This window comes from Aptenodytes patagonicus, chromosome 11, assembly GCF_965638725.1.
Source record: "Aptenodytes patagonicus chromosome 11, bAptPat1.pri.cur, whole genome shotgun sequence".
In the NCBI taxonomy this organism is placed as follows: Eukaryota; Metazoa; Chordata; class Aves; order Sphenisciformes; family Spheniscidae; genus Aptenodytes; species Aptenodytes patagonicus.
This window is the reverse complement of record NC_134959.1, coordinates 22,391,650-22,416,319: the sequence shown is the minus strand read 5'-3', so window position 1 is coordinate 22,416,319 and position 24,670 is coordinate 22,391,650.

Here is a 24,670-nt window from a genome sequence, read left to right as displayed (position 1 = left end):
CGGGAAGGCGAGGGCCAGCAACACCTGGGAGTCGTGGCACCTTTGGTGTGGGAGCAGGCGCTGGACGTTGGCGATTGGCAGCGGGGCTCTGGCGGTGGTGCTGAGAGCGATCAAGGCACCAACGTCGGCACCCTGAGCTGGGTGGCAAGCGCGGAGCCGTGCTGCCTGTGGGGCTGTGGAAGGGCTGCCACGGGAAGGCGAGGGCCAGCAACACCTGGGAGTCCTGGCCCCTTTGGTGTGGGAGCAGGCGCTGAACGTTTGCAATTTTGGGGCTGGGCTCTGGCGGTGGTGCTGAGAGCGAGCAAGGCACCAACGTGGGCAGCCTGAGCTGGCTGGCAAGCTCTGAGCCCCAGTGCCTGTGGGGCTGTGGAAGGGCTGCCACGGGAAGGCGAGGGCCAGCAACAGCTGACAGTCCTGGCCCCTTTGGTGTGGGATCAGGCACTGGACGTTTGCAATTTTGGGGCTGGGCTCTGGCGGTGGTGCTGAGAGCGATCAAGGCAGTAACGTGGGCAGCCTGAGCTGGCTGGCAAGCTCTGAGCCGCGGTGCCTGTGGGGCTGTGGAAGGGCTGCCACGGGAAGGCGAGGGCCAGCAACACCTGGGAGTCCTGGCCCCTTTGGTGTGGGAGCAGGTGCTGGACATTGGCGATTGGAAGCTGGGCTCTGGCGGTGACGCTGAGAGCGAGCAAGGCACCAACGTGGGCACCCTGCGCTGGCTGGCAAGCGCGGAGCCACGGTGCCTGTGGGGCTGTGGAAGGGCTGCCACGGGAAGGCGAGGGCCAGCAACACCTGGGAGCCCTGGCACCATTGGTGTGGGAGCAGGCGCTGGACGTTGGCGATTGGAAGCTGGGCTCTGGCGGCGGCGCTGAGAGCGATCAAGGCACCAACGTGGGCACCCTGAGCTGGCTGGGAAGCGCGGAGCCGCGGTGCCTGTGGGGCTGTGGAAGGGCTGCCAAGGGAAGGCGAGGGCCAGCAACACCTGGGAGTCCTGGCCCCTTTGGTGTGGGAGCAGGCGCTGGACGTTTGCAATTTGGGAGCTGGGCTCTGGCGGTGGTGCTGAGAGCGATCAAGGCACCAACGTGGGCACCCTGAGCTGGCTGGCAAGCTCTGAGCCGTGGTGCCTGTGGGGCTGTGGAAGGGCTGCCACGGGAAGGCGAGGGCCAGCAACACCTGGGAGCCCTGGCCCCTTTGGTGTGGGAGCAGGCGCTGGACGTTTGCAATTTTGGGGCTGGGCTCTGGCGGCGGCGCTGAGAGCGATCAAGGCACCAACGTGGGCAGCCTGAGCTTGTTGGCAAGCTTTGAGCCCCAGTGCCTGTGGGGCTGTGGAAGGGATGCCACGGGAAGGCGAGGGCCAGCAACACCTGGCAGCCCTGGCACCTTTGGTGTGGGAGCAGGCAGTGGATATTCGCGATTATGGAGCTGGGCTCTGGCAGCGGCGCTGAGAGCGATCAAGGCACCAACGTGGGCACCCTGCGCTGGCTGGCAAGCTCTGAGCCACGGTGCCTGTGGGGCTGTGGAAGGGCTGCCACGGGAAGGCGAGGGCCAGCAACACCTGGGAGCCCTGGCACCTTTGGTGTGGGAGCAGGCGCTGGACGTTGGCAATTTGGGAGCTGGGCTCTGGCGGTAGTGCTGAGAGCGATCAAGGCACTAACGTGGGCACCCTGAGCTGGCTGGCAAGCTCTGAGCCGTGGTGCCTGTGGGGCTGTGGAAGGGCTGCCAAGGGAAGGCGAGGGCCAGCAACAGCTGACAGTCCTGGCCCCTTTGGTGTGGGATCAGGCGCTGGACGTTTCCAATTTTGGGGCTGGGCTCTGGCAGCGGTGCTGAGAGCGATCAAGGCACCAACGTGGGCAGCCTGATCTGGCTGGCAAGCGCGGAGCCCCAGTGCCTGTGGGGCTGTGGAAGGGCTGCCACGGGAAGGCGAGGGCCAGCAACAGCTGACAGTGCTGGCCCCTTTGGTGTGGGAGCAGGCGCTGGACGTTTGCAATTTGGGTCTGGGTTCTGGCGGCGGCGCTGAGAGCGAGCAAGGCACCAACGTCGGCACCCTGCGCTGGCTGGCAAGCTCTGAGCCGTGGTGCCTGTGGGGCTGTGGAAGGGCTGCCAAGGGAAGGCGAGGGGCAGCAACACCTGGGAGCCCTGGCACCTTGGGTGTGGGAGCAGGCGCTGGACGTTGGCGATTGGAAGCTGGGCTCTGGCGGTGGTGCTGAGAGCGAGCAAGGCACCAACGTGGGCAGCCTGAGCTGGCTGGCAAGCTCTGAGCCACGGTGCCTGTGGGGCGTGGAAGGGCTGCCAAGGGAAGGCGAGGGCCAGCAACACCTGGGATTCCTGGCCCCATTGGTGTGGGAGCAGGCGCTGGACGTTTGCAATGTTGGGGGCTGGGCTCTGGCGGTGGTGCTGAGAGCGATCAAGGCACCAACGTGGGCACCCTGAGCTGGCTGGCAAGCTCTGAGCCGAGGGGCCTGTGGGGCTGTGGAAGGGCTGCCACGGGAAGGCGAGGGCCAGCAACAGCTGACAGTCCTGGCACCTTTGGTGTGGGAGCAGGCACTGGACGTTTGCAATTTTGGGGCTGGGCTCTGGCGGCGGTGCTGAGAGCGATCAAGGCAGTAACGTGGGCAGCCTGAGCTGGCTGGCAAGCTCTGAGCCGCGGTGCCTGTGGGGCTGTGGAAGGGCTGCCACGGGAAGGCGAGGGCCAGCAACACCTGGGAGTCCTGGCCCCTTTGGTGTGGGAGCAGGCGCTGGACATTGGCGATTGGAAGCTGGGCTCTGGCGGTGGTGCTGAGAGCGATCAAGGCACCAACGTGGGCACCCTGAGCTGGCTGGCAAGCTCTGAGCCCCGGTCCCTGTGGGGCTGTGGAAGGGCTGCCACGGGAAGGCGAGGGCCAGCAACACCTGGGAGCCCTGGCCCCTTTGGTGTGGGAGCAGGCGCTGGACGTTTGCAATTTGGGAGCTGAGCTCTGGCGGTGGTGCTGAGAGTGAGCAAGGCAGCAACGTGGGCAGCCTGAGCTGGCTGGCAAGTGCAGAGCCCCAGTGTCTGTGGGGCTGTGGAAGGGCTGCCACGGGAAGGCGAGGGCCAGCAACACCTGGGAGCCCTGGCACCTTTGGTGTGGGAGCAGGCGCTGGACATTGGCGATTGGAAGCTGGGCTCTGTTGGCGGCGCTGAGAGTGATCAAGGCACCAACGTGGGCAGCCTGAGCTGGCTGGCAAGCTCTGAGCCCCGGTACCTGCGGGGCAGTGGAAGGGCTGCCACGGGAAGGCGAGGGCCAGCAACACCTGGGAGCCCTGGCCCCTTTTGTGTGGGAGCAGGCGGTGGACATTCGCGATTACGGAGCTGGGCTCTGGCGGCGGCGCTGAGAACGAGCAAGGCACCAACGTGGGCACCCTGAGCTGGCTGGCAAGCGCGGAGCCCCGGTCCCTGTGGGGCTGTGGAAGGGCTGCCACGGGAAAGCGAGGGCCAGCAACACCTGGGAGTCCTGGCCCCTTTGGTGTGGGAGCAGGCGCTGGACGTTTGCAATTTTGGGGCTGGGCTCTGGCAGCGGCGCAGAGAGCGAGCAAGGCACCAACGTGGGCACCCTGAGCTGGCTGGGAAGCGTGGAGCCCCAGTGCCTGTGGGGCTGTGGAAGGGCTGCCACGGGAAAGCGAGGGCCAGCAACACCTGGGAGTCCTGGCCCCTTTGGTGTGGGAGCAGGCGCTGGACGTTGGCAATTTGGGAGCTGGGTTCTGGCGGTGGTGGTGAGAGCGAGCAAGGCAGCAACGTGGGCACCCTGAGCTGGCTGGCAAGCGTGGAGCCCCGCTGTCTGTGGGGCTGTGGAAGGGCTGCCACGGGAAGGCGAGGGCCAGGAACACCTGGGCGTCCTGGCCCCTTTGGTGTGGGAGCAGGCGCTGGACGTTTGCAATTTTGGGGCTGGGCTCTGGCGGTGGTACTGAGAGCGAGCAAGGCACCAACGTGGGCACCCTGAGCTGGCAGGCAAGCTCTGAGCCGTGGTGCCTGTGTGGCTGTGGAAGGGCTGCCACGGGAAGGCGAGGGCCAGCAACACCTGGGAGCCCTGGCACCTTTGGTGTGGGAGCAGGCGCTGGATGTTTGCAATTGGAAGCTGGGCTCTGGCGGCATTACTGAGAGCAGGAAGGCAGCAACGTGGGCACCCTGCGTTGGCTGGCAAGCGCGGAGCCCCGGTCCCTGTGGGGCTGTGGAAGGGCTGCCACGGGAAAGCGAGGGCCAGCAACACCTGGGAGTCCTGGCCCCTTTGGTGTGGGAGCAGGCGCGGGACGTTAGCAATTGGAAGCTCGGCTGTGGCGGCGATGCTGAGAGCAGGAAGGCAGCAACGTGGGCAGCCTGAGCTGGCTGGCAAGCTCTGAGCCGCGGGGCCTGTGGGGCTGTGGAAGGGCTGCCACGGGAAGGCGAGGGCCAGCAACACCTGGGAGTCCTGGCCCCTTTGGTGTGGGAGCAGGCACTGGACGTTGGCGATTTGGGAGCTGGGCTCTGGCGGCGACGCTGAGAGCGAGCAAGGCACCAACGTGGGCAGCCTGAGCTGGCTGGCAAGCTCTGAGCCGCGGGGCCTGTGGGGCTGTGGAAGGGCTGCCACGGGAAGGCGAGGGCCAGCAACACCTGGGAGTCCTGGCACCTTTGGTGTGGGATCAGGCGCTGGACGTTTGCAATTTTGGTGCTGGGCTCTGGCGGTGGTGCTGAGAGCGAGGAAGGCACCAACGTGGGCACCCTGAGGTGGCTGGCAAGCTCTGAGCCCCAGTCCCTGTGGGGCTGTGGAAGGGCTGCCAAGGGAAGGCGAGGGCAAGCAACACCGGGGAGTCCTGGCCCCTTTGGTGTGGGAGCAGGCGCTGGACATTTTTGATTTCGGAGCTGAGCTCTGGCGGCGGCGCTGAGAGCGAGCAAGGAACCAACGTGGGTACCCTGAGCTGGCTGGCAAGCGCGGAGCCCCGGTCCCTGTGGGGCTGTGGAAGGGCTGCCACGGGAAGGCGAGGGCCAGCAACACCTGGGAGTCCTGGCCCCTTTGGTGTGGGAGCAGGCGCTGGACGTTTGCAATTGGAAGCTCGGCTGTGGCGGCGATGCTGAGAGGAGGAAGGCAGCAACGTGAGCAGCCTGAGCTGGCTGGCAAGGTCTGAGCCCCGGTGTCTGTGGGGCTGTGGAAGGGCTGCCACGGGAAGGCGAGGGCCAGCAACACCTGGGAGTCCTGGCCCCTTTGGTGTGGGAGCAGGCGCTGGACGTTTGCAATTTTGGGGCTGGGCTCTGGCGGCGGCGCTGAGAGCGAGCAAGGCACCAACGTGGGCATCCTGAGCTGGGTGGCAAGCTCTGAGCCGCGGGGCCTGTGGGGCTGTGGAAGGGCTGCCACGGGAAGGCGAGGGCCAGCAACACCTGGGAGTCCTGGCACCTTTGGTGTGGGAGCAGGCGCTGGACATTGGATATTTCGGAGTTGGGCTGTGGCGGCGGCGCAGAGAGCAAGGAAGGCAGAAACATGGGCACCCTGAGCTGGCTGGCAAGCTCTGAGCCCCAGTCCCTGTGGGGCTGTGGAAGGGCTGCCACGGGAAGGCGAGGGCCAGCAACACCTGGGAGTCCTGGCCCCTTTGGTGTGGGAGCAGGCGCTGGACGTTTGCAATTGGAAGCTGGGCTCTGGCGGCATCGCTGAGAGCAGGAAGGCAGCAACGTGGGCACCCTGAGCTGGCTGGCAAGCTCTGAGCCACGGTGCCTGTGGGGCTGTGGAAGGGCTGCCACGGGAAGGCGAGGGCAAGCAACAGCTGGCAGTCCTGGCCCCTTTGGTGTGGGAGCAGGCGCTGGACATTCGAGATTACGGAGCTGGGCTCTGGCGGCGGCGCTGAGAACGAGCAAGGCGCCAACGTGGGCACCCTGCTCTGGCTGGCAAGCGCGGAGCCACGGTGCCTGTGGGGCTGTGGAAGGGCTGCCAAGGGAAGGCGAGGGCCAGCAACACCTGGGAGTCCTGGCCCCTTTGGTGTGGGAGCAGGCGCTGGACGTTTCCAATGTTGGGGCTGGGCTCTGGTGGCGGCGCTGAGAGCGATCAAGGCACCAACATGGGCACCCTGCGCTGGCTGGCAAGCTCTGAGCCACGGTGCCTGTGGGGCTGTGGAAGGGCTGCCAAGGGAAGGCGAGGGCCAGCAACACCTGGGAGTCGTGGCACCTTTGGTGTGGGAGCAGGCGCTGGACGTTTGCAATTTGGGAGCTGGGCTCTGGCGGCGATGCTGAGGGCGAGCAAGGCACCAACGTGGGCACCCTGCGCTGGCTGGCAAGCGCGGAGCCCCGGTCCCTGTGGGGCTGTGGAAGGGCTGCCACGGGAAGGCGAGGGCCAGCAGCACCTGGGAGTCCTGGCACCTTTGGTGTGGGAGCAGGCGCTGGACGTTTGCAGTTTTGGGGCTGGGCTCTGGCGGCGGTACTGAGAGCGAGCAAGGCACCAACGTGGGCAGCCTGAGCTGGCTGGCAAGCTCTGAGCCGTGGGGCCTGTGGGGCTGTGGAAGGGCTGCCAAGGGAAGGCGAGGGCCAGCAACACCTGGGAGTCCTGGCCCCTTTGGTGTGGGAGCAGGCGCTGGACGTTTGCAATTTTGGGGCTGGGCTCTGGCGGCGGCGCTGAGAGCAGGAAGGCAGCAACGTGGGCAGCCTGAGCTGGCTGGCAAGCTCTGAGCTGCGGGGCCTGTGGGGCTGTGGAAGGGCTGCCACGGGAAGGCGAGGGCCAGCAACACCTGGGAGTCCTGGCCCCTTTGGTGTGGGAGCAGGCGCTGGACGTTTGCAATTTGGGAGCTGGGCTCTGGCGGCGACGCTGAGGGCGAGCAAGGCAGCAACGTGGGTACCCTGAGGTGGCTGGCAAGCTCTGAGTCACGGTGCCTGTGGGGCTGTGGAAGGGCTGCCACGGGAAGGCGAGGGCCAGCAACACCTGGGAGTCCTGGCCCCTTTGGTGTGGGAGCAGGCGCTGGATGTTTGCAATTGGAAGCTGGGCTCTGGCGGCATCGCTGAGAGCAGGAAGGCAGCAACGTGGGCACCCTGAGCTGGCTGGCAAGCTCTGAGCCACGGTGCCTGTGGTGCTGTCGAAGGGCTGCCACGGGAAGGCGAGGGCCAGCAACACCTGGGAGTCCTGGCCCCTTTGGTGTGGGAGCAGGCGCTGGATGTTTGCAATTTGGGAGCTGGGCTCTGGCGGCGGCGCTGAGAGCGAGCAATGCACCAACGTCGGCACCCTGCCCTGACTGGCAAGGTCTGAGCCGTGGTGCCTGTGGGGCTGTGGAAGGGCTGCCACGGGAAGGCGAGGGCCAGCAACACCTGGGAGTCCTGGCCCCTTTGGTGTGGGAGCAGGCGGTGGACATTCGAGATTACGGAGCTGGGCTCAGGCGGCGGCGCTCAGAACGAGCAAGGCGCCAATGTGGGCACCCTGAGCTGGCTGGCAAGCGCGGAGCCCCGGTGCCTGTGGGGCTGTGGAAGGGCTGCCACGGGAAGGCGAGGGCTAGCAACACCTGGGAGTCCTGGCACCTTTGGTGTGGGAGCAGGCGCTGGACGTTTGCAATTTGGGAGCTGGGCTGTGGCGGCGGTACTGAGAGCGAGCAAGGCACCAAAGTGGGCACCCTGCGCTGGCTGGCAAGCGCGGAGCCCCGGTCCCTGTGGGGCTGTGGAAGGGCTGCCAAGGGAAGGCGAGGGCCAGCCACACCTGGGAGTCCTGGCCCCTTTGGTGTGGGAGCAGGCGCTGGACGTTTGCAATTTTGGGGCTGGGCTCTGGCGGCGGCGCTGAGAGCGAGCAAGGCACCCACGTGGGCAGCCTGCGCTGTCTCGCAAGCTCTGAGACCCAGTGCCTGTGGGGCTGTGGAAGGGCTGCCACGGGAAGGCGAGGGCCAGCAACACCTGGGAGTCCTGGCCCCTTTGGTGTGGGAGCAGGCGCTGGACGTTTGCAATTTGGGAGCTGGGCTCTGGCGGCGACGCTGAGAGCGAGCAATGCACCAACGTGGGCAGCCTGAGCTTTTTGGTAAGCTCTGAGCCCCAGTGCCTGTGGGCCTCTGGAAGGACTGCCACGGGAAGGCGAGGGTCAGCAATACCTGGGAGTCCTGGCCCCTTTGGTGTGGGAGCAGGCGCTGGATGTTTGCAATTGGAAGCTGAGCTCTAGCGGTGGTGCTAAAAGCGAGCAAGGCAGCAACGTGGGCAGCTTGAGCTAACTGGCAAGTTCTGAGCCGCGGGGCCTGTGGGGCTGTGGACGGGCTGCCAAGGGAAGGCGAGGGCCAGCAACACCTGGGAGTCCTGGCCCCTTTGGTGTGGGAGCAGGCGCTGGACGTTGGCAATTTGGGAGCTGGGCTCTGGCGGTGGTGCTGAGAGCGAGCAAGGCACCAACGTGGTACCCTGATCTGGCTGGCAAGCGCGGAGCCCCATTGCCTGTGGGGCTGTGGAAGGGCTGCCACGGGAAGGTGAGGGCCAGCAACACCTGGGAGCCCTGGCCCCTTTGGTGTGGGAGGAAGTATTGAACGTTGGCGATATCTGAGCTGGGCTCTGGCGGCAGCGCTGAGAGCGAGGAAGGCAACAATGTGGGCACCCTGAGCTGGCTGGCAAGCTGTGAGCCGCGGTCCCTGTGGGGCTGTGGAAGGGCTGCCACGGGAAGGCGAGGGCCAGCAACACCTGGGAGTCCTGGCCCCTTTGGTGTGGGAGCAGGCGCTGGACGTTGGCGATTTCGGAGCTGGGCTCTGGCGGTGGTGCTGAGAACGCGCAAGGCACCAACGTGGGCACCCTGCGCTGGCTGGCAAGCTCTGAGCCCCATTCTCTGTGGGGCTGTGGAAGGGCTGCCAATGAAGGCGAGCGCCAGCAACACCTGGGAGCCCTGGCACCTTTGGTGTGGGAGCAGGCGCTAAACGTTGGTGATTTCGGTGCTGGGCTCTGGCGGCAGCGCTGAGAGCGAGGAAGGCAGCAACGTCGGCACCCTGCGCTGGCTGGCAAGCGCGGAGCCCCGGTCCCTGTGGGGCTGTGGAAGGGCTGCCAAAGGAAGGCGAGGGCCAGCAACACCCGGGAGTCCTGGCACCTTTGGTGTGGGAGCAGCTGCTAGACGTTGGTGATTTCGGAGCTGGGCTCTGTCGGCGGCGCTGAGAGCGATCAAGGCACCAACGTGGGCACCCTGAGCTGGCTGGCAAGCTCTGAGCACCGGTCCCTGTGGGGCTGTGGAAGGGCTGCCACGGGAAGGCGAGGGCCAGCAACACCTGGGAGTCCTGGCCCCTTTGGTGTGGGAGCAGGCGCTGGAAGTTTGCAATTGGAAGCTCGGCTCTGGCGGTGACGCTGAGAGCGATCAAGGCACCAACGTCGGCACCCTGAGCTGGCTGGCAAGCTCTGAGCACCATTCTCTGTGGGGCAGTGGAAGGGCTGCCACGGGAAGGCGAGGGCCAGCAACACCTGGGAGTCCTGGCCCCTTTGGTGTGGGAGCAGGCGGTGGACATTCGCGATTACGGAGCTGGGCTCTGGCGGCGGCGCTGAGAACGAGCAAGGCACCAACGTGGGCACCCTGAGCTGGCTGGCAAGCTCTGAGCCGCGGTGCCTGTGGGGCTGTGGAAGGGCTGCCAAGGGAAGGCGAGGGCCAGCAACACCTGGGAGTCCTGGCCCCTTTGGTGTGGGAGCAGGCGCTGGACGTTTGCAATTTGGGAGCTGGGCTCTGGCGGTGGTGCTGAGAGCGAGCAAGGCACCAACGTCGGCACGCTGCGATGGCTGGCAAGCTCTGAGCCACGGTCCCTGTGGGGCTGTGGAAGGGCTGCCACGGGAAGGCGAGGGCCAGCAACACCTGGGCGTCCTGGCCCCTTTGGTGTGGGAGCAGGCGCTGGACGTTGGCGATTTCGGAGCTGGGCTCTGGCGGTGACGCTGAGAGCGAGCAAGGCACCAATGTGGGCACCCTGAGCTGGCTGGCAAGCGCGGAGCCCCGGTCCCTGTGGGGCTGTGGAAGGGCTGCCACGGGAAGGCGAGGGCCAGCAACACCTGGGAGTCCTGGCCCCTTTGGTGTGGGAGCAGGCGCTGGACGTTTGCAATTTGGGAGCTGGGCTCTGGTGGCGACGCTGAGGGCGAGTAAGGCACCAACGTGGGTACCCTGAGGTGGCTGGCAAGCTCTGAGTCACGGTGCCTGTGGGGCTGTGGAAGGGCTGCCACGGGAAGGCGAGGGCCAGCAACACCTGGAAGTCGTGGCACCTTTGGTGTGGGAGCAGGCGCTGGACATTGGAGATTTCGGAGCTGGGCTGTGGCGGCGGCGCAGAGAGCGAGGAAGGCAGAAACATGGGCACACTGAGCTGGCTGGCAAGCTCTGAGCCCCAGTGCCTGTGGTGCTGTGGAAGGGCTGCCACGGGAAGGCGAGGGCCAGCAACACCTGGGAGCCCTGGCACCTTTGGTGTGGGAGCAGGCGCTGGATGTTTGCAATTGGAAGCTGGGCTCTGGCGGCATCGCTGAGAGCAGGAAGGCAGCAACGTGGGCACCCTGAGCTGGCTGGCAAGCTCTGAGCCCCAGTCCCTGTGGGGCTGTGGAAGGGCTGCCACGGGAAGGCGAGGGCCAGCAACACCTGGGAGTCCTGGCCCCTTTGGTGTGGGAGCAGGCGCTGGATGTTTGCAATTTGGGAGCTGGGCTCTGGCGGCGGCGCTGAGAGCGAGCAATGCACCAACGTCGGCACCCTGCCCTGACTGGCAAGGTCTGAGCCGTGGTGCCTGTGGGGCTGTGGAAGGGCTGCCACGGGAAGGCGAGGGCCAGCAACACCTGGGAGTCCTGGCCCCTTTGGTGTGGGAGCAGGCGGTGGACATTCGAGATTACGGAGCTGGGCTCAGGCGGCGGCGCTCAGAACGAGCAAGGCGCCAATGTGGGCACCCTGAGCTGGCTGGCAAGCGCGGAGCCCCGGTGCCTGTGGGGCTGTGGAAGGGCTGCCACGGGAAGGCGAGGGCTAGCAACACCTGGGAGTCCTGGCACCTTTGGTGTGGGAGCAGGCGCTGGACGTTTGCAATTTGGGAGCTGGGCTGTGGCGGCGGTACTGAGAGCGAGCAAGGCACCAAAGTGGGCACCCTGAGCTGGCTGGCAAGCGCGGATCCCCAGTCCCTGTGGGGCTGTGGAAGGGCTGCCAAGGGAAGGCGAGGGCCAGCAACACCTGGGAGTCCTGGCACCTTTGGTGTGGGAGCAGGCGCTGGACGTTTGCAATTTTGGGGCTGGGCTCTGGCGGCGGCGCTGAGAGTGAGCAAGGCACCCACGTGGGCAGCCTGCGCTGTCTCGCAAGCTTTGAGACCCAGTGCCTGTGGGCCTCTGGAAGGACTGCCACGGGAAGGCGAGGGTCAGCAATACCTGGGAGTCCTGGCCCCTTTGGTGTGGGAGCAGGCGCTGGATGTTTGCAATTGGAAGCTGAGCTCTAGCGGTGGTGCTAAAAGCGAGCAAGGCAGCAACGTGGGCAGCTTGAGCTAACTGGCAAGTTCTGAGCCGCGGGGCCTGTGGGGCTGTGGACGGGCTGCCAAGGGAAGGCGAGGGCCAGCAACACCTGGGAGTCCTGGCCCCTTTGGTGTGGGAGCAGGCGCTGGACGTTGGCAATTTGGGAGTTGGGCTCTGGCGGTGGTGCTGAGAGCGAGCAAGGCACCAAAGTGGGCACCCTGCGCTGGCTGGCAAGCGCGGAGCCCCATTGCCTGTGGGGCTGTGGAAGGGCTGCCACGGGAAGGTGAGGGCCAGCAACACCTGGGAGCCCTGGCCCCTTTGGTGTGGGAGGAAGTATTGAACGTTGGCGATATCTGAGCTGGGCTCTGGCGGCAGCGCTGAGAGCGAGGAAGGCAACAATGTGGGCACCCTGAGCTGGCTGGCAAGCTCTGAGCCGCGGTCCCTGTGGGGCTGTGGAAGGGCTGCCACGGGAAGGCGAGGGCCAGCAACACCTGGGAGTCCTGGCCCCTTTGGTGTGGGAGCAGGCGCTGGACGTTGGCGATTTCGGAGCTGGGCTCTGGCGGTGGTGCTGAGAACGCGCAAGGCACCAACGTGGGCACCCTGAGCTGGCTGGCAAGCTCTGAGCCCCATTCTCTGTGGGGCTGTGGAAGGGCTGCCAATGAAGGCGAGCGCCAGCAACACCTGGGAGCCCTGGCACCTTTGGTGTGGGAGCAGGCGCTAAACGTTGGTGATTTCGGTGCTGGGCTCTGGCGGCAGCGCTGAGAGCGAGGAAGGCAGCAACGTCGGCACCCTGCGCTGGCTGGCAAGCGCGGAGCCCCGGTCCCTGTGGGGCTGTGGAAGGGCTGCCAAAGGAAGGCGAGGGCCAGCAACACCCGGGAGTCCTGGCACCTTTGGTGTGGGAGCAGCTGCTAGACGTTGGTGATTTCGGAGCTGGGCTCTGTCGGCGGCGCTGAGAGCGATCAAGGCACCAACGTGGGCACCCTGAGCTGGCTGGCAAGCTCTGAGCACCGGTCCCTGTGGGGCTGTGGAAGGGCTGCCACGGGAAGGCGAGGGCCAGCAACACCTGGGAGTCCTGGCCCCTTTGGTGTGGGAGCAGGCGCTGGAAGTTTGCAATTGGAAGCTCGGCTCTGGCGGTGACGCTGAGAGCGATCAAGGCACCAAAGTCGGCACCCTGATCTGGCTGGCAAGCTCTGAGCACCATTCTCTGTGGGGCAGTGGAAGGGCTGCCACGGGAAGGCGAGGGCCAGCAAACACTGGCAGTCCTGGCCCCTTTGGTGTGGGAGCAGGCGGTGGACATTCGCGATTACGGAGCTGGGCTCTGGCGGCGGCGCTGAGAACGAGCAAGGCACCAACGTGGGCACCCTGAGCTGGCTGGCAAGCTCTGAGCCGCGGTGCCTGTGGGGCTGTGGAAGGGCTGCCAAGGGAAGGCGAGGGCCAGCAACACCTGGGAGTCCTGGCCCCTTTGGTGTGGGAGCAGGCGCTGGACGTTTGCAATTTGGGAGCTGGGCTCTGGCGGTGGTGCTGAGAGCGAGCAAGGCACCAACGTCGGCACGCTGCGATGGCTGGCAAGCTCTGAGCCGCGGTCCCTGTGGGGCTGTGGAAGGGCTGCCACGGGAAGGCGAGGGCCAGCAACACCTGGGAGCCCTGGCACCTTTGGTGTGGGAGCAGGCGCTGGACGTTGGCGATTTCGGAGCTGGGCTCTGGCGGTGACGCTGAGAGCGAGCAAGGCACCAATGTGGGCACCCTGAGCTGGCTGGCAAGCGCGGAGCCCCGGTCCCTGTGGGGCTGTGGAAGGGCTGCCACGGGAAGGCGAGGGCCAGCAACACCTGGGATTCCTGGCCCCTTTGGTGTGGGAGCAGGCGCTGGACGTTGGCGATTTCGGAGCTGGGCTCTGGCGGCGGCGCTGAGAGCGAGCAAGGCACCAACGTGGGCACCGTGAGCTGGCTGGCAAGCGCGGAGACCTAGTCCCTGTGGGGCTGTGGAAGGGCTGCCACGGGAAGGCGAGGGCCAGCAACACCTGGGAGCCCTGGCACCTTTGGTGTGGGAGCAGGCGCTGGACATTGGAGTTTTGGGAGCCGGGCTCTGGCGGTGGTGCTGAGGGCGAGCAAGGCACCATCGTGGGCAGCCTGAGCTGGCTGGCAAGCGCGGAGCCCCGGTCCCTGTGGGGCTGTGGAAGGGCTGCCACGGGAAGGCGAGGGCCAGCAACACCTGGGAGTCCTGGCACCTTTGGTGTGGGAGCAGGCGCTGGACGTTTGCAATTTTGGGGCTGGGCTCTGGCGGTGGTGCTGAGAGCGAGCAAGGCACCAACGTGGGCAGCCTGAGCTTTTTGGCAAGGTCTGAGCACCAGTGTCTGTGGGGCTGTGGAAGGGATGCCACGGGAAGGCGAGGGCCAGCAACACCTGGGAGTCCTGGCACCTTTGGTGTGGGAGCAGGCGCTGGACGTTGGCGATTGGAAGCTGGGCTCTGGCGGTGGTGCTGAGAGCGATCAAGGCACCAACGTGGGCACCCTGAGCTGGCTGGCAAGCTCTGAGTCCCAGTCCCTGCGGGGCAGTGGAAGGGCTGCCACGGGAAGGCTAGGGCCAGCAAACACTGGCAGTCCTGACCCCTTTGGTGTGGGAGCAGGAGGTGGACATTCGCGATTACGGAGCTGGGCTCTGGCGGCGGCGCTGAGAGCGAGCAAGGCACCAACGTGGGCACCGTGAGCTGGCTGGCAAGCGCGGAGACCTAGTCCCTGTGGGGCTGTGGAAGGGCTGCCACGGGAAGGCGAGGGCCAGCAACACCTGGGAGCCCTGGCACCTTTGGTGTGGGAGCAGGCGCTGGACATTGGAGTTTTGGGAGCCGGGCTCTGGCGGTGGTGCTGAGGGCGAGCAAGGCACCAACGTGGGCACCCTGCGCTGGCTGGCAAGCGCGGAGCCCCGGTGCCTGTGGGGCTGTGGAAGGGCTGCCACGGGAAGGCGAGGGCCAGCAACACCTGGGAGTCCTGGCCCCTTTGGTGTGGGATCAGGCGCTGGACGTTTGCAATTTTGGGGCTGGGCTCTGGCGGCGGCGCTGAGAGCGAGCAAGGCACCAACGTGGGCACCCTGAGCTGGCTGGCAATCTCTGAGCCCCGGTCCCTGTGGGGCTGTGGAAGGGCTGCCAAGGGAAGGCGAGGGCCAGCAACACCTGGGAGCCCTGGCCCCTTTGGTGTGGGAGCAGGCGCTGGACGTTGGCAATTTGGGAGCTGGGCTCTGGCGGTGGTGCTGAGAGCGAGCAAGGCACCAACGTGGGCAGCCTGAGCTGGCTGGCAAGCGCGGAGCCCCGGTGCCTGTGGGGCTGTGGAAGGGCTGCCACGGGAAGGCGAGGGCTAGCAACACCTGGGAGTCCTGGCCCCTTTGGTGTGGGAGCAGGCGCTGGACGTTTGCAATTTGGGAGCTGGGATGTGGCGGCGGTACTGAGAGCGAGCAAGGCAACAAAGTGAGCACCCTGAGCTGGCTGGGAAGCGCGGATCCCCAGTCCCTGTGGGGCTGTGGAAGGGCTGCTAAGGGAAGGCGAGGGCCAGCAACACCTAGGCGTCCTGGCACCTTTGGTGTGGGAGGAGGCGCTGGAATTTAGCGATTTCGGAGCTGGGCTCTGGCGGCGGCGCTGAGAGCGAGCAAGGCACCAACGTGGGTACCCTGCACTGGCTGGCAAGCGCGGAGCCCAAGTCCCTGTGGGGCTGTGGAAGGGCTGCCATGGGAAGGCGAGGGCCAGCAACACCTGGGAGTCCTGGCCCCTTTGGTGTGGGAGCAGGCGCTGGACGTTTGCAATTGGAAGCTGAGCTCTAGCGGTGGTGGTAAAAGCGAGCAAGGCAGCAACGTGGGCTGCTTGAGCTGGCTGGCAAGTTCTGAGCCGCGGGGCCTGTGGGGCTGTGGACGGGCTGCCAAGGGAAGGCGAGGGGCAGCAACACCTGGGAGTCCTGGCCCCTTTGGTGTGGGAGCAGGCGCTGGACGTTGGCAATTTGGGAGCTGGGCTCTGGCGGTGGTGCTGAGAGCGAGCAAGGCACCAACGTGGTACCCTGATCTGGCTGGCAAGCGCGGAGCCCCATTGCCTGTGGGGCTGTGGAAGGGCTGCCACGGGAAGGCGAGGGCCAGCAACACCTGGGAGTCCTGGCCCCTTTGGTGTGGGAGCAGGCGCTGGACGTTTACAATTTTGGGGCTGGGCTCTGGCGGCGGCGCTGAGAGCGAGCAAGGCACCAACGTGGGCACCCTGAGGTGGCTGGCAAGCTCTGAGCCACGGTCCCTGTGGGGCTGTGGAAGGGCTGCCACGGGAAGGCGAGGGCCAGCAACACCTGGGAGCCCTGGCACCTTTGGTGTGGGAGTAGTCGCTGGACGTTTGCAATTTCGGAGCTGGGCTCTGGTGGTGGCGCTGAGAGCGAGCAAGGCACCAACGTGGGCACCCTGAGCTGTCTGGCAAGCGCGGAGCCCCATTGCCTGTGGGGCTGTGGAAGGGCTGCCAAGGGAAGGCGAGGGCCAGCAACACCTGGGAGTCCTGGCCCCTTTGGTGTGGGAGCAGGCGCTGGACGTTTGCAATTTTGGGGCTGGGCTCTGGCGGTGGCGCTGAGAGCGATCAAGGCACCAACGTGGGCACCCTGCGCTGGCTGGCAAGCTCTGAGCACCATTCTCTGTGGGGCAGTGGAAGGGCTGCCACGGGAAGGCGAGGGCCAGCAAACACTGGCAGTCCTGGCCCCTTTGGTGTGGGAGCAGGCGGTGGACATTCGCGATTACGGAGCTGGGCTCTGGCGGCGGCGCTGAGAACGAGCAAGGCACCAACGTGGGCACCCTGAGCTGGCTGGCAAGCTCTGAGCCGCGGTGCCTGTGGGGCTGTGGAAGGGCTGCCAAGGGAAGGCGAGGGCCAGCAACACCTGGGAGTCCTGGCCCCTTTGGTGTGGGAGCAGGCGCTGGACGTTTACAATTTTGGGGCTGGGCTCTGGCGGCGGCGCTGAGAGCGAGCAAGGCACCAACGTGGGCACCCTGAGGTGGCTGGCAAGCTCTGAGCCCCACTGCCTGTGGGGCTGTGGAAGGGATGCCACGGGAAGGCGAGGGCCAGCAACACCTGGGAGCCCTGGCCCCTTTGGTGTGGGAGCAGGCGCTGGACGTTGGCAATTTGGGAGTTGGGCTCTGGCGGTGGTGCTGAGAGCGAGCAAGGCACCAACGTGGTACCCTGATCTGGCTGGCAAGCGCGGAGCCCCATTGCCTGTGGGGCTGTGGAAGGGCTGCCACGGGAAGGTGAGGGCCAGCAACACCTGGGAGCCCTGGCCCCTTTGGTGTGGGAGGAAGTATTGAACGTTGGCGATATCTGAGCTGGGCTCTGGCGGCAGCGCTGAGAGCGAGGAAGGCAACAATGTGGGCACCCTGAGCTGGCTGGCAAGCTCTGAGCCGCGGTCCCTGTGGGGCTGTGGAAGGGCTGCCACGGGAAGGCGAGGGCCAGCAACACCTGGGAGTCCTGGCCCCTTTGGTGTGGGAGCAGGCGCTGGACGTTGGCGATTTCGGAGCTGGGCTCTGGCGGTGGTGCTGAGAACGCGCAAGGCACCAACGTGGGCACCCTGAGCTGGCTGGCAAGCTCTGAGCCCCATTCTCTGTGGGGCTGTGGAAGGGCTGCCAATGAAGGCGAGCGCCAGCAACACCTGGGAGCCCTGGCACCTTTGGTGTGGGAGCAGGCGCTAAACGTTGGTGATTTCGGTGCTGGGCTCTGGCGGCAGCGCTGAGAGCGAGGAAGGCAGCAACGTCGGCACCCTGCGCTGGCTGGCAAGCGCGGAGCCCCGGTCCCTGTGGGGCTGTGGAAGGGCTGCCAAAGGAAGGCGAGGGCCAGCAACACCCGGGAGTCCTGGCACCTTTGGTGTGGGAGCAGCTGCTAGACGTTGGTGATTTCGGAGCTGGGCTCTGTCGGCGGCGCTGAGAGCGATCAAGGCACCAACGTGGGCACCCTGAGCTGGCTGGCAAGCTCTGAGCACCGGTCCCTGTGGGGCTGTGGAAGGGCTGCCACGGGAAGGCGAGGGCCAGCAACACCTGGGAGTCCTGGCCCCTTTGGTGTGGGAGCAGGCGCTGGAAGTTTGCAATTGGAAGCTCGGCTCTGGCGGTGACGCTGAGAGCGATCAAGGCACCAAAGTCGGCACCCTGATCTGGCTGGCAAGCTCTGAGCACCATTCTCTGTGGGGCAGTGGAAGGGCTGCCACGGGAAGGCGAGGGCCAGCAAACACTGGCAGTCCTGGCCCCTTTGGTGTGGGAGCAGGCGGTGGACATTCGCGATTACGGAGCTGGGCTCTGGCGGCGGCGCTGAGAACGAGCAAGGCACCAACGTGGGCACCCTGAGCTGGCTGGCAAGCTCTGAGCCGCGGTGCCTGTGGGGCTGTGGAAGGGCTGCCAAGGGAAGGCGAGGGCCAGCAACACCTGGGAGTCCTGGCCCCTTTGGTGTGGGAGCAGGCGCTGGACGTTTGCAATTTGGGAGCTGGGCTCTGGCGGTGGTGCTGAGAGCGAGCAAGGCACCAACGTCGGCACGCTGCGATGGCTGGCAAGCTCTGAGCCGCGGTCCCTGTGGGGCTGTGGAAGGGCTGCCACGGGAAGGCGAGGGCCAGCAACACCTGGGAGCCCTGGCACCTTTGGTGTGGGAGCAGGCGCTGGACGTTGGCGATTTCGGAGCTGGGCTCTGGCGGTGACGCTGAGAGCGAGCAAGGCACCAATGTGGGCACCCTGAGCTGGCTGGCAAGCGCGGAGCCCCGGTCCCTGTGGGGCTGTGGAAGGGCTGCCACGGGAAGGCGAGGGCCAGCAACACCTGGGATTCCTGGCCCCTTTGGTGTGGGAGCAGGCGCTGGACGTTGGCGATTTCGGAGCTGGGCTCTGGCGGCGGCGCTGAGAGCGAGCAAGGCACCAACGTGGGCACCGTGAGCTGGCTGGCAAGCGCGGAGACCTAGTCCCTGTGGGGCTGTGGAAGGGCTGCCACGGGAAGGCGAGGGCCAGCAACACCTGGGAGCCCTGGCACCTTTGGTGTGGGAGCAGGCGCTGGACATTGGAGTTTTGGGAGCCGGGCTCTGGCGGTGGTGCTGAGGGCGAGCAAGGCACCATCGTGGGCAGCCTGAGCTGGCTGGCAAGCGCGGAGCCCCGGTCCCTGTGGGGCTGTGGAAGGGCTGCCACGGGAAGGCGAGGGCCAGCAACACCTGGGAGCCCTGGCACCTTTGGTGTGGGAGCAGGCGCTAAACGTTGGTGATTTCGGTGCTGGGCTCTGGCGGCAGCGCTGAGAGCGAGGAAGGCAGCAACGTCGGCACCCTGCGCTGGCTGGCAAGCGCGGAGCCCCGGTCCCTGTGGGGCTGTGGAAGGGCTGCCAAAGGAAGGCGAGGGCCAGCAACACCCGGGAGTCCTGGCACCTTTGGTGTGGGAGCAGCTGCTAGACGTTGGTGATTTCGGAGCTGGGCTCTGTCGGCGGCGCTGAGAGCGATCAAGGCACCAACGTGGGCACCCTGAGCTGGCTGGCAAGCTCTGAGCACCGGTCCCTGTGGGGCTGTGGAAGGGCTGCCACGGGAAGGCGAGGGCCAGCAACACCTGGGAGTCCTGGCCCCTTTGGTGTGGGAGCAGGCGCTGGAAGTTTGCAATTGGAAGCTCGGCTCTGGCGGTGACGCTGAGAGCGATCAAGGCACCAAAGTCGGCACCCTGATCTGGCTGGCAAGCTCTGAGCACCATTCTCTGTGGGGCAGTGGAAGGGCTGCCACGGGAAGGCGAGGGCCAGCAAACACTGGCAGTCCTGGCCCCTTTGGTGTGGGAGCAGGCGGTGGACATTCGCGATTACGGAGCTGGGCTCTGGCGGCGGCGCTGAGAACGAGCAAGGCACCAACGTGGGCACCCTGAGCTGGCTGGCAAGCTCTGAGCCGCGGTGCCTGTGGGGCTGTGGAAGGGCTGCCAAGGGAAGGCGAGGGCCAGCAACACCTGGGAGTCCTGGCCCCTTTGGTGTGGGAGCAGGCGCTGGACGTTTGCAATTTGGGAGCTGGGCTCTGGCGGTGGTGCTGAGAGCGAGCAAGGCACCAACGTCGGCACGCTGCGATGGCTGGCAAGCTCTGAGCCGCGGTCCCTGTGGGGCTGTGGAAGGGCTGCCACGGGAAGGCGAGGGCCAGCAACACCTGGGAGCCCTGGCACCTTTGGTGTGGGAGCAGGCGCTGGACGTTGGCGATTTCGGAGCTGGGCTCTGGCGGTGACGCTGAGAGCGAGCAAGGCACCAATGTGGGCACCCTGAGCTGGCTGGCAAGCGCGGAGCCCCGGTCCCTGTGGGGCTGTGGAAGGGCTGCCACGGGAAGGCGAGGGCCAGCAACACCTGGGATTCCTGGCCCCTTTGGTGTGGGAGCAGGCGCTGGACGTTGGCGATTTCGGAGCTGGGCTCTGGCGGCGGCGCTGAGAGCGAGCAAGGCACCAACGTGGGCACCGTGAGCTGGCTGGCAAGCGCGGAGACCTAGTCCCTGTGGGGCTGTGGAAGGGCTGCCACGGGAAGGCGAGGGCCAGCAACACCTGGGAGCCCTGGCACCTTTGGTGTGGGAGCAGGCGCTGGACATTGGAGTTTTGGGAGCCGGGCTCTGGCGGTGGTGCTGAGGGCGAGCAAGGCACCATCGTGGGCAGCCTGAGCTGGCTGGCAAGCGCGGAGCCCCGGTCCCTGTGGGGCTGTGGAAGGGCTGCCACGGGAAGGCGAGGGCCAGCAACACCTGGGAGTCCTGGCACCTTTGGTGTGGGAGCAGGCGCTGGACGTTTGCAATTTTGGGGCTGGGCTCTGGCGGTGGTGCTGAGAGCGAGCAAGGCACCAACGTGGGCAGCCTGAGCTTTTTGGCAAGGTCTGAGCACCAGTGTCTGTGGGGCTGTGGAAGGGATGCCACGGGAAGGCGAGGGCCAGCAACACCTGGGAGTCCTGGCACCTTTGGTGTGGGAGCAGGCGCTGGACGTTGGCGATTGGAAGCTGGGCTCTGGCGGTGGTGCTGAGAGCGATCAAGGCACCAACGTGGGCACCCTGAGCTGGCTGGCAAGCTCTGAGTCCCAGTCCCTGCGGGGCAGTGGAAGGGCTGCCACGGGAAGGCTAGGGCCAGCAAACACTGGCAGTCCTGACCCCTTTGGTGTGGGAGCAGGAGGTGGACATTCGCGATTACGGAGCTGGGCTCTGGCGGCGGCGCTGAGAGCGAGCAAGGCACCAACGTGGGCACCGTGAGCTGGCTGGCAAGCGCGGAGACCTAGTCCCTGTGGGGCTGTGGAAGGGCTGCCACGGGAAGGCGAGGGCCAGCAACACCTGGGAGCCCTGGCACCTTTGGTGTGGGAGCAGGCGCTGGACATTGGAGTTTTGGGAGCCGGGCTCTGGCGGTGGTGCTGAGGGCGAGCAAGGCACCAACGTGGGCACCCTGCGCTGGCTGGCAAGCGCGGAGCCCCGGTGCCTGTGGGGCTGTGGAAGGGCTGCCACGGGAAGGCGAGGGCCAGCAACACCTGGGAGTCCTGGCCCCTTTGGTGTGGGAGCAGGCGCTGGACGTTTGCAATGTTGGGGGCTGGGCTCTGGCGGCGGCGCTGAGAGCGAGCAAGGCACCAACGTGGGCACCCTGAGCTGGCTGGCAATCTCTGAGCCCCGGTCCCTGTGGGGCTGTGGAAGGGCTGCCAAGGGAAGGCGAGGGCCAGCAACACCTGGGAGCCCTGGCCCCTTTGGTGTGGGAGCAGGCGCTGGACGTTGGCAATTTGGGAGCTGGGCTCTGGCGGTGGTGCTGAGAGTGAGCAAGGCACCAACGTGGGCAGCCTGAGCTGGCTGGCAAGCGCGGAGCCCCGGTGCCTGTGGGGCTGTGGAAGGGCTGCCAAGGGAAGGCGAGGGCCAGCAACACCTGGGAGTCCTGGCCCCTTTGGTGTGGGAGCAGGCGCTGGACGTTTGCAATTTGGGAGCTGGGATGTGGCGGCGGTACTGAGAGCGAGCAAGGCAACAAAGTGAGCACCCTGAGCTGGCTGGGAAGCGCGGATCCCCAGTCCCTGTGGGGCTGTGGAAGGGCTGCTAAGGGAAGGCGAGGGCCAGCAACACCTAGGCGTCCTGGCACCTTTGGTGTGGGAGGAGGCGCTGGAATTTAGCGATTTCGGAGCTGGGCTCTGGCGGCGGCGCTGAGAGCGAGCAAGGCACCAACGTGGGTACCCTGCACTGGCTGGCAAGCGCGGAGCCCAAGTCCCTGTGGGGCTGTGGAAGGGCTGCCATGGGAAGGCGAGGGCCAGCAACACCTGGGAGTCCTGGCCCCTTTGGTGTGGGAGCAGGCGCTGGACGTTTGCAATTGGAAGCTGAGCTCTAGCGGTGGTGGTAAAAGCGAGCAAGGCAGCAACGTGGGCTGCTTGAGCTGGCTGGCAAGTTCTGAGCCGCGGGGCCTGTGGGGCTGTGGACGGGCTGCCAAGGGAAGGCGAGGGGCAGCAACACCTGGGAGTCCTGGCCCCTTTGGTGTGGGAGCAGGCGCTGGACGTTGGCAATTTGGGAGCTGGGCTCTGGCGGTGGTGCTGAGAGCAAGCAAGGCACCAACGTGGTACCCTGATCTGGCTGGCAAGCGCGGAGCCCCATTGCCTGTGGGGCTGTGGAAGGGCTGCCACGGGAAGGCGAGGGCCAGCAACACCTGGGAGTCCTGGCCCCTTTGGTGTGGGAGCAGGCGCTGGACGTTTACAATTTTGGGGCTGGGCTCTGGCGGCGGCGCTGAGAGCGAGCAAGGCACCAACGTGGGCACCCTGAGGTGGCTGGCAAGCTCTGAGCCACGGTCCCTGTGGGGCTGTGGAAGGGCTGCCACGGGAAGGCGAGGGCCAGCAACACCTGGGAGCCCTGGCACCTTTGGTGTGGGAGTAGTCGCTGGACGTTTGCAATTTCGGAGCTGGGCTCTGGTGGTGGCGCTGAGAGCGAGCAAGGCACCAACGTGGGCACCCTGAGCTGTCTGGCAAGCGCGGAGCCCCATTGCCTGTGGGGCTGTGGAAGGGCTGCCAAGGGAAGGCGAGGGCCAGCAACACCTGGGAGTCCTGGCCCCTTTGGTGTGGGAGCAGGCGCTGGACGTTTGCAATTTTGGGGCTGGGCTCTGGCGGTGGCGCTGAGAGCGATCAAGGCACCAACGTGGGCACCCTGCGCTGGCTGGCAAGCTCTGAGCACCATTCTCTGTGGGGCAGTGGAAGGGCTGCCACGGGAAGGCGAGGGCCAGCAAACACTGGCAGTCCTGGCCCCTTTGGTGTGGGAGCAGGCGGTGGACATTCGCGATTACGGAGCTGGGCTCTGGCGGCGGCGCTGAGAACGAGCAAGGCACCAACGTGGGCACCCTGAGCTGGCTGGCAAGCTCTGAGCCGCGGTGCCTGTGGGGCTGTGGAAGGGCTGCCAAGGGAAGGCGAGGGCCAGCAACACCTGGGAGTCCTGGCCCCTTTGGTGTGGGAGCAGGCGCTGGACGTTTACAATTTTGGGGCTGGGCTCTGGCGGCGGCGCTGAGAGCGAGCAAGGCACCAACGTGGGCACCCTGAGGTGGCTGGCAAGCTCTGAGCCCCACTGCCTGTGGGGCTGTGGAAGGGATGCCACGGGAAGGCGAGGGCCAGCAACACCTGGGAGCCCTGGCACCTTTGGTGTGGGAGCAGTCGCTGGACGTTTGCAATTTCGGAGCTGGGCTCTGGCGGTGGTGCTGAGAGCGATCAAGGCACCAACGTGGGCACCCTGAGCTGGCTGGCAAGCTCTGAGTCCCAGTCCCTGCGGGGCAGTGGAAGGGCTGCCACGGGAAGGCTAGGGCCAGCAAACACTGGCAGTCCTGACCCCTTTGGTGTGGGAGCAGGAGGTGGACATTCGCGATTACGGAGCTGGGCTCTGGCGGCGGCGCTGAGAGCGAGCAAGGCACCAACGTGGGCACCGTGAGCTGGCTGGCAAGCGCGGAGACCTAGTCCCTGTGGGGCTGTGGAAGGGCTGCCACGGGAAGGCGAGGGCCAGCAACACCTGGGAGCCCTGGCACCTTTGGTGTGGGAGCAGGCGCTGGACATTGGAGTTTTGGGAGCCGGGCTCTGGCGGTGGTGCTGAGGGCGAGCAAGGCACCAACGTGGGCACCCTGCGCTGGCTGGCAAGCGCGGAGCCCCGGTGCCTGTGGGGCTGTGGAAGGGCTGCCACGGGAAGGCGAGGGCCAGCAACACCTGGGAGTCCTGGCCCCTTTGGTGTGGGATCAGGCGCTGGACGTTTGCAATTTTGGGGCTGGGCTCTGGCGGCGGCGCTGAGAGCGAGCAAGGCACCAACGTGGGCACCCTGAGCTGGCTGGTAAGCTCTGAGCCCCGGTCCCTGTGGGGCTGTGGAAGGGCTGCCAAGGGAAGGCGAGGGCCAGCAACACCTGGGAGCCCTGGCCCCTTTGGTGTGGGAGCAGGCGCTGGACGTTGGCAATTTGGGAGCTGGGCTCTGGCGGTGGTGCTGAGAGCGAGCAAGGCACCAACGTGGGCAGCCTGAGCTGGCTGGCAAGCGCGGAGCCCCGGTGCCTGTGGGGCTGTGGAAGGGCTGCCACGGGAAGGGGAGGGCTAGCAACACCTGGGAGTCCTGGCCCCTTTGGTGTGGGAGCAGGCGCTGGACGTTTGCAATTTGGGAGCTGGGATGTGGCGGCGGTACTGAGAGCGAGCAAGGCAACAAAGTGAGCACCCTGAGCTGGCTGGGAAGCGCGGATCCCCAGTCCCTGTGGGGCTGTGGAAGGGCTGCTAAGGGAAGGCGAGGGCCAGCAACACCTAGGCGTCCTGGCACCTTTGGTGTGGGAGGAGGCGCTGGAATTTAGCGATTTCGGAGCTGGGCTCTGGCGGCGGCGCTGAGAGCGAGCAAGGCACCAACGTGGGTACCCTGCACTGGCTGGCAAGCGCGGAGCCCAAGTCCCTGTGGGGCTGTGGAAGGGCTGCCATGGGAAGGCGAGGGCCAGCAACACCTGGGAGTCCTGGCCCCTTTGGTGTGGGAGCAGGCGCTGGACGTTTGCAATTGGAAGCTGAGCTCTAGCGGTGGTGGTAAAAGCGAGCAAGGCAGCAACGTGGGCTGCTTGAGCTGGCTGGCAAGTTCTGAGCCGCGGGGCCTGTGGGGCTGTGGACGGGCTGCCAAGGGAAGGCGAGGGGCAGCAACACCTGGGAGTCCTGGCCCCTTTGGTGTGGGAGCAGGCGCTGGACGTTGGCAATTTGGGAGCTGGGCTCTGGCGGTGGTGCTGAGAGCGAGCAAGGCACCAACGTGGTACCCTGATCTGGCTGGCAAGCGCGGAGCCCCATTGCCTGTGGGGCTGTGGAAGGGCTGCCACGGGAAGGCGAGGGCCAGCAACACCTGGGAGTCCTGGCCCCTTTGGTGTGGGAGCAGGCGCTGGACGTT